The sequence below is a fragment of the Coenobita brevimanus genome, chromosome 84 (genome assembly GCF_032717465.1).
Source record: "Coenobita brevimanus isolate Jiangsu-jjx chromosome 84, ASM3271746v2, whole genome shotgun sequence".
Classification (NCBI taxonomy): domain Eukaryota; kingdom Metazoa; phylum Arthropoda; class Malacostraca; order Decapoda; family Coenobitidae; genus Coenobita; species Coenobita brevimanus.
Window position 1 is genome coordinate 36,635,546 of NC_137037.1, and position 10,000 is coordinate 36,645,545.

Here is a 10,000-nt window from a genome sequence, read left to right on the forward strand (position 1 = left end):
AAGGAACTGTGGATGCTGACAAACCTAGTACAACGGACCAGCTAAAGCTGAATGTGGCTAATTACCTCCAGCAAGTCACAACTGAGACCTTGAAGAAGGTCAGACAGAACTTTGGCGCAAGAATTAAGGCCTGTCTCAACCGCCGTGGTGCACACATTGAGAACCTGCATTATAAGGAATTTACGTAAATGCTTACAATAACTGTTCTGGAAAATACCATGATGAGGACTCACTAATTATTAAGTTCAGTGTTGTATCGCTTGTCATTGTCTCATAATAAACAACTGAAATCGGTACACATTTTTTTAAAACAACCTATCTATCTATCAATCTATCTATATTATAAAGATAGACAGATATATATATATATATATATATATATATATATATATATATATATATATATATATATATATATATATATATATATACAGTATATATGTACATATATATATATATATATATATATATATATATATATATATATATATATATATATATATATATATATATATACATATATACAGTATATATATATATATATATATATATATATATATATATATATATATATATATATATATTCTATCTATCTATTGCCAGACGCCTCAATCCCTTGTGTGTGGCCACAAACAAATCGCCTCCAAGTCGCCCTGTCCCCCGCCATTTCACTGCCCTGCTCCCAACTCACACCCCCCTCTCTCATATACCTCTCCACCCCATTCCTCCATCTCATCCTCGGCCTCCACCTGTCTCTTCCCCCCTCCACCTCACTCACATACACTCTCTTCGTCAGTCTTTCACCCTCCATCCTCTCCACATGGCCAAACCACCTCAGTGTGTTCCTCTTAACGCTTCGTATCACATCCACATCCACACCACAACGCTCCTTTATATCCTCATTCGTCAGCCTGTCTCACCATGTGACTCCACAGGCTCCTCTTAAATAACTCATTTCCACTGCTCTCACTCTTGACTTGTGTCCTTCCAACAACGTCCAAGCTTCACTTCCGTACGTTAGAGTTGGTATCACAATACTGTCATGTAGTAACTTTTTCACTTCCATGCTCACTTCCCTGTTTCTTATCTCTGCTTTCAAAGAACCAGCAACCTTTCTTCCCTGCTGTACCCTTTCAAGCACTTCACCCTCCAAACCTCTATCCTTACTCATCACACTACCCATGTACTTAAACGTACGCACATTTTCCAATCCCTCACCATCCAACCTCGCTGTACATTCACTGACTTCACCTCTCTCAAAGATCATCACTTTACTCTTCCCTACATTCACCTTTAGTTTCCGTTTCTTGCACACTCTCCCAAACTCATCCACCAAGCCTTGCAGCTCCCCTTCGTCTTCACTCAACAACACAGTATATATATATATCTATATATATATATATATATATATATATATATATATATATATATATATATATATATATATATATATATATATATATATATATATATATATATATATATATATATATATATATATATATATATATATATATATATATATATATATATATATATATATATATATATATATATATATATATATATATGCACTAGACAAGACTAATAATGTGGTGTAATGAAAGAAACTAGTAGTGCTGTCAGGAGACTTGATATGCTAAAAATGATTCAGGTAAAATGCATTAAAACAACATACCTAGAAAACCCAGAAGAGAATGACAAGAGATGCCAAGAGAATGACTGACAAGAGGTGATGCACATTTTGAACAGGAAGACAAGTAGAGATGATCAAGTCCACAGTAGGACACTTTGGACCAGCTGCAAGACATATCAGTTAATACAGTATATCCACTCACTCAGTGTAGAGATGCCACATGATTACATTGAGTGACAAGCCAAATGGTTTCTTGTACCCAGAAAACCGTTTACCACGCTGGGTGGTAACCACATAACCGGGGTTTCTGGCAGGGTTAAGTATCCCCTAAATTCCCCTATCCAAAAGCACTTAATCATGGCAGTCGTTTCGGAGGGCCCAATACCTGCCCAGGGCCCCAACCAATTGGGCAGACTCACATGGCCATGTGGAATGTGAGAGGTGTGAATGAGGAGAGCAAAAGGGTGGAAGTGGTGAATGTGTTCAAGAATGTAAGATATGCAGTGATGGCACTGTGTGAAACGAAGATGAAAGCGTGTGAAGTGGAGGAGTGGGAGGGTGTGAAATGTGTAAGATCAGGCATGAATGGGAGAGGAAGATGCAAGGAAGGAGTTGCTTTGTTGATGAATGAGGTGTGGTAGAATGGAATGAGACTACAAATGTGTCAGCTCGAGGTGTATGTATGTCAAGTTCAAGTTTGAGAAGGTGAAAGTGGCGGTGATTGTAGTGTATGCACCGTATGAGGACAGGATTGAGAGAGAAAAAGACAGGTTTTGGGATGAGATGGGTGAAGTAGTGGGATAAATGCCTAGGAACTATAAAGTGATAGTAATGGGGGATATGAATGGAAGAGTAGGCACTGGTCCTGAGGATGACATAATGGGTTGTTATGGAGTACAAGGAGAAAATGATAATGGGAAGCGACTAAAGGATATGTGTCAGGAGAGGAGGTTGTGCATTTGTAACTCGTATTTCAAACACAGAGATGCACATAAATATACATGGTAGAGGGACCAGGGATCATGATGAAAGAAGCCTGATTGATTACAAGCTTGTAGAGAGGTCGATGATGAGAATGGTTGCTGATACGAGGGCCGTGAGAGGACGATGTGGAGGTCTGTCAGAGCATAATGATTGTGGTATGCAAGATCAGGCTGAGAGGAGTGAAGTCGTTCAGGAGAGAAAGGAGCAGTCAAGGAGAGAGACTGAAAGTTGAGAAGCTGAGGGTCAGCGAAATGGCAGATGATTACAGGACCAAAGTAGAGGAAGAGTTGGAATCAGTGAACTGGAATGAAATGGATCCAGACAGCCTGTGGAATGCACATAGGGACTGCTTAGTTAGGAATGCTAAAGCAGTGTGTGGTGTGGCAAGAGTAACAACAAAGGAGATAGGTACGGCATGGTGGGATGAGGAGGTTATGAGACCAGTGGAGGAAAAGAGGAAGAAGTGGCAAAAGTTGTTACAGGACAAGAGTTCAGTTGAAATAAGAACTGAATACAGTATATTGAGAGCAAGAAGCACATAAAGAGACTAGTGACGAGGAAAAGGAAGGAGGCAAATAATGATCTAGGAAGAAAAATGAATGTGAACTACTCTGAAAATAGGAAGTTATTCTGGAAAGAGGTGCGGAAATGTAAAAGTGTAGGCGGAAAGAAATGTGATGGTGTGTGGTAGATTATTAACCCATGGGGATGAAGTAAGGACAATATGGAAAGAATATTTCGAAAGCCTGATGAATGGGAATAGAGAGAGCAGAGCGGCTGTAAATATGATTGGTTTTGGGGGTGTGCAGAGAACGAATGCAGTGCCAGGAGACGTGACACTCGCACAGGTGAAGAGTGCTGTAAAGCGGCTGAAAAATGGGAAAGCAGCTGGGGTTGATGAGGTGTATGCAGAGATACTTAAGTGTTGTGGAGAGAGTGGAATGAAGTGCTTGTTGAAGATATGTAAGAAGGCATGAATGAGTGAAACTGTGCCTACAGAGTGAAAAAAAGGCTGTGACTGTACCCCTCTACAAAAATAAAGGTGAGCGAATTGAGTGCAAGAAGTATCGTGGGATAAGTTTATTGAGTGCTGTAGGGAAGGTATATGGAAGAATTATTATAGAGAAAGTAAGAGAGATCTCAGAAGTCCTAGTGACTGATGAGCAGGGTGGCTTTAGGAGTGGCAGAGGATGTGTAGATGAAATATTTGCAGTGAGACAGATAGTGGAGAAGGCTTGTGAGAAGGACCATAAGGTGTTTATGGCGTTCATGGATCTGGAAAGAGCATATGACAAAGTGGACAGAGAGGGACTGTGGAAAGTTTTGCGGATGTACGGTGTAGATGGTAAGCAGCTAGGTGCCGTCAAGAGTTTTTATGATGGTAGTGAAGCATGTGTAAGGGTTAATGGGCATCTAAGGGAATGATTCACGATCGGTGTGGACGTGCGACAAGGTTGTGTGACGTCCCCATGGTTGTTCAATGTATATATAGATGAGGTGATGAGAGAAGTAAAAACACGAGTAATGGAGAGAGAGAGATGGTGCTGTAATGAATGGAATATCTCAAATTTGTTGTATGCTGATGATGCAGCACTGCTTGCAAGTACCAGACAAGAACTTGGTAGTCTAGTGCAAAGTTTTGCTGATGTCTGTGAGCGTTGTGCCTTGTGAGTAAATGTAGAAAAGAGTGACTCCCAGTGTGATGTTACAGTGAATGAAGAGAGACTGGAATTGGTGAGAGAGTTCAAGTACCTGGGTACAGTGATAGAAAAGAGAGGAAATTGTGCAAAATAAGTTGAAAGTAGAGTGACACAAGGAAGAAAAGTAGCTGGTGCAATGAAGGCCTTGATAAGAAACAGGCATGAGTGTTGCAGCTGCACAAGGCTTACACGGAGTGTTAGTGCCAACTTTAACAAATGGATGTGAGACTATGGTGTGGCATGAAAATGAAAAGTCAAGAGTAAGAACAGTGAAGATGGGACTGCTGAGGAATGTATGTGGAGTACAGAGGGTGGACAGGATACGAAATAATGTGATTCGTGAAAGATGTGGAGTGAGGATGTCGGTGGACACCAGAATCGAAGAGAGTGTACTGAGATGGTAAGGTCATGTGGAGAGAATGGATAACAATAGAGTGATGAAAAAGGTATACCTGAGCGAATTTGAAGGAAGGAGGAGGCGAGGGATAGGCCAAGGAGAAGGTGGAGAGGTATGGTGGATGAGTGTGTGAGGAAGAGAGATTTATGGAAGTCTGTGAGGCTACGGAACTGACAAGAGATCGAGCTGGCTGGATGAATGTTGTGAAGAGAAGTGCATGATCAGGGATTAGGCACTTCTTAAACGTGGCAGCACCCGGATTGACTCAGTTGGATACGTTTATGTGAAGCTACAGAACTGGTGAATGTTTTTGGCGCATCCAAAAGAGCCGAGATTCTGGGGACTTGAATGATGAGTGAATGGAAGCGTGGCCCATTGGAGTGGGCAAATTTGTACTGTCTGGACATTCCTACTCCTCACCCTGCCCTGGGGTGGGCAAGGAAATCTGGATGATGATGATGATATATATACATATATATATATATATATATATATATATATATATATATATATATATATATATATATATATATATATATATATATATATATATATATATATATATATATATATATATATATATATATATATATATATATATATATATATATATTCAGAAAAAGCTGCCAAAGGCAAATGGAAGAACCTTAGAGATTACTAAAGACAAGAGCTGAAAAAACAGGGGGCACAAAGATCTGGGGCCGGTGCTCATGAGGTGTAACTAGTATGTGGCCCTATTTTCGTCAGATATGCTTGAGACATTCTCAACCCTGACTCTAAAGGTTCAAATCACATATAGCATTTGATCCAAATATAGGTCCATGACCCTCAGGGGAGGGAGTAAGTAGGTAGGAAGAGTAAAAGTGGGCGGGGAAAGTTAAGGAAGAAGGATGAATGAGGTAGGAGGTTGACAGGAAGGGTGAGAATGGTTGGAAAGAGGTTAGAGGTATAATGTCTGACTGATATAAGTTCATTTAACTCATTTGTTTAATTTTTCTCCAATTAAAATTTACTGCTACATTTTCTAACTTCATCCCGAGCACCTCCGGAAACTGACTGAAATGATCAGGCTTTTGCCATAAAGTTCATCCTTAGCTGAAGGGAGTCAAAATCACTGTGGTATACGTGTGTGGTATGAATTATAATTTTATTAAAAACAGAAAAGTATGACTATAATATTCACTGAAAAGCTTAATATCCAATGATGACCAAAAAATGGCCCCTCTGCAAAGAAACCAACGAATCAAAGTTATGCAAACGATTATTTAAAAAATGAAATGCAAACTGAATGCTCCTAAGCTACGAGAAATGAGGCACATCATAGTACCAACAGTTATTCTCTTAATCGCCTTGTAAAAACCTATGTCTCGCGGAGTATAGTTACCAGTATCTCATTTTCATACTTATCTGTTTAATATCACCTTATCAGTGAACCATATTGAGATCATGACAATAATGGTTACTTATTTTCCAATGGAGATAGACAATGAATCCCTCCCTCTGCCTCCGTCTCCTGCCACCCCGGTACCTCGCATTCCCCTCCTCCCGAAGCACCGTTGTTCGAACCTCATTTGGTAGAGTTTCATGTTGTGCCTGGGATCAGGACAGAACTTTTGACTGCCAGTGTACAATAGTAATGGGTATAGGTCTACAAGTCTCCTCCCACACTAGATGCTCTCTTGTTTCTGTGCTTTTTTCATCTTATCTGTGTGCTTTTGTCATTCCGACTTCTTAACTATCATTTTAGAGGAAATTGTTTTCTAGTTTATGATTGTTTTGTGGAAATATAATTATGCATAAAGCAAGTGTCAGATTTGGATTGTTAAATGCATGGCATACCCGGTAATGAAAGACAATAACGAGGGAGCCTTCCCGTGAAAAGGAGAGTTTTGTTACGTTCTTTAAATGTATGCGTGCTGTAGCTAACCAATTTAGCTCAAAATGGAGTACTTAAGGGAGACCACGATGCGATTTTCAAGCCGTATCTCGCGAACCGTAGCCTTCATCTTTGCTATCCTTGTATCATTCTAGCAGTTCAGTTAATCTTCCAGGAGCTGCCTAGCATGGGCCAACAGGCCTACTGCAGCTGTCCTCACTTCTTATGTTCTTATGAATGCTTCTCTAAACATGAAAAGGAACATCTACACTCCACGAACAGCGTTTTGGTGTCCATTAGGCTTGCGTACGCCTTTTTGTTTAGAGTTATGAATGATGATGCAGAAAGAAAGAAACAAGGAACAAAATCGATATATTTGCGGTCCGATTTTGCGACTTCTCTTAAGGGATAGGAAGACTTCACGAGCTGTTTTGCACTTGAATAGCGAAGGTCGTTTAGTTAATAAGTTAGAACTGAGCTTTGCGACCGTTTTCGCACGAATTTTTTTATAACCTACGTACAGGTCGCCATTTTCAACCTGCGCCATTCATACAACGGAGTGGCTACCGCAGTCCGTCATATTTATACTGTATATATATATATATATATATATATATATATATATATATATATATATATATATATATATATATATATATATATATAGTATATATATATATATATATAATATATATAATATATATATATATATATATATATATATATATCGAGCCTGTGTGGTACAGTGGTACAGTGTGCGTTTCGCACGCTGGTGAGCGCAGGTTCACCTCCCGCCAGAGTTGTAAAAACTTTGGGAAGCGTTCACCAAGCCACTTGCTACTTTGGCGGACACAATGGGTGCTGTGGTTGAACCAGTGTCGCATACTAGTATGCTTGCACCCAGCCGGCTTAAGGTGGGCCGATTACACTTGGGTCACAGACTACATACACATCCAAAGCCACTACAACACTACAATCACACTCACAAGCACTTATCACCCTACATACAGTCTCTACCAGACTGCCTAAGCCACTAGGTAGAGATACATTGGCTGTATCGCCCCTGCTTCGGTAGGGATAGGCGGGTCCTGCAGTATTGTGAGAAAAAAGTTGGATGTGTTAGCTTTGAGTGAAACGAAGATGAAAGGGAAGGGTGAGTCTATGTTTGGAAGTGTGAATGGAAGATTATCAGGTGTTGATAGAGGAAGGGCAAGAGAAGGTGTGGCCTTGTTAGTGAGTCCAGAAGTACAGCAGTGTGTGATTGAATGGAAGGAGGTGTCATCGAGACTGATGTGGGTGAAAGCGAAATTTGAACGTGAGTTGTGGGTGTTTGTGAGTGCATATGGGCCTGGTAGTGAAAGGGATGAAGAAGAGAGGGAGTCTTTCTGGAATGATGTTGATGAGTGTCTGCAGAGTTTTGGAGCGAATGTGAATTTGGTAATGATGGGAGATCTGAATACTAGAGTGGGAAATGCAGCAGTTGAAGGTGTAGTTGGTATGCATGGTATGCCTGGAAGAAATGAAAATGGGGAGCGAATGATAGCGATGTGTGTTGAGCGGGAGATGGTGATTGGAAATACGCTGTTTGAGAAGAAAGATATATATAAGTATACATGGGTGAGACAGGAGGGTGGAAGGGTTGTTGATAGAGCTTTGATGGACTATGTGGTTGTGTCTAGGAATGTAATAGGAAGATTATTGGATGTGAGAGTTCTGAGAGGGGAGGGTGGAGGTATGTCTGACCACTACCTGGTGGAGGGAAAGTTAAGAGTAGGTAAGAGATTGGTGAGAGTTAGGAGGGTTAGGTGTGGCAGGGAGGTTTTGAAAGTGAGTGAGTTGGATAAAAGAGAGAATAAGATAGAGTAACAGGAGAAATTGAAAGATGAGTGAAACGCAGTGAAAGATCGGGAAAATGGCAATGTGGAGGAGGAATGGCAGTTATTTAAGAGTGCTGTGGTGGGGCATGCAGAAGAGGTGTGTGGTGTGAGGCGTGTGGGTGGTGGCGTAAGTGAATGGTGGTGCGAGGAAGTAAGTATGGCTGTGGCTGAGAAGAGACGTGCATATGAAGTGTGGCTGCAGAGGAGGGATGAGATGTCATATGAGAGGTATAAGGAAAAGAGGAATAGGGCGAGAAGGGCTGTGTGTGATGCTAAAGTGGCAGCAGGTGAGAGATGGGGTAGGCGGCTGACAGAGAATTTTCAACAGAATAAGAAAATGTTTTGGAAGGAGGATAAAAGGGTGCGAAATGGAGAGTCTGGGAAAGAAGAACGAGTAAAAGCAGAGGATGGAAGGATGTTAATTGAGATGGATGCAGTAAGGAAGAGATGGGCAGAGTATTTTGAAAGATTGTTAAATGTAGAGGAGGAAAGGGTGGCTGAGATTGTGGCGGATGGAAGGGTGCAAGGAATAAATGTGTTGGAAGAGTTGAATGATTCTTTGATCACGAAGGAGGAAGTGGAGAAGGCAGTAAAGGAGATGAAAACAGGGAAAGCTGCAGGTATGGATGGGTGTGCTGTGGAATGCCTGAAGGGTGGTGGAGTGACTATTGTTGACTGGTTAGTAAGACTGTTGAATGTGTGCTTTGTGAAAGGTATGGTGCCAGTTGACTGGGCAAGTGCTTGTGTGGTCCCGTTGTATAAAGGTAAGGGTAATAAGTATGAATGTACTAGCTTTAGGGGTATAAGTTTGTTAAGTGTTGTAAGTAAGGTGTATGGTAGAATGTTAATTATGAGAGTTAGAGAGGGTACAGAGGGAGTGATTGGTGATGAGCAGTGTGGCTTTAGGAGAGGGAGGGGATGTGTGGATCAGGTGTTTGAAGTGAGACAAGTGTGTGAAAAATATTTAGCGAAAGGCAAGGATGTGTTTTGGGCATTTATGGATTTAGAGAAAGTGTATGATAGAATTGATAGGGAGGCTTTGTGGACTGTTTTAAGATTGTATGGACTTGATGGTAGGTTACTAAAAGGAGTGAAAAGTTTTTATGTAAATAGTAGAGGGTGTGTAAGAGTGGGAAATGCTGTGAGTGATTGGTTTCCTGTGAGAGTGGGGCTGCGACAGGGATGTGTGATGTCGCCTTGGTTGTTTAATATTTACATGGATGGTGTTGTAAGGGAGGTGAATGCAAGAGTTTTAGGTGGAGGTCTGAGTCTGGTGTTGATGGTGGAGAGTGGAATCTGAAGCAGCTGCTATTTCCAGGTGATACTGCAATGGTGGCTGATTCAGAGGAGAGATTGAGACATTTGGCGGAGGAGTTTGGAAGGGTGTGTGAAATGAGGAAATTGAAAGTAAATGAGAATAAGAGTAAAGTGATGAAGTGTACGAGGTTGGTAGATGGTAGTGGGATGAATATAGTTTTGAATGGCGAGTTGCTTGAGGAGGTAGAGTGTTTTAAATATCTAGGGTCACAT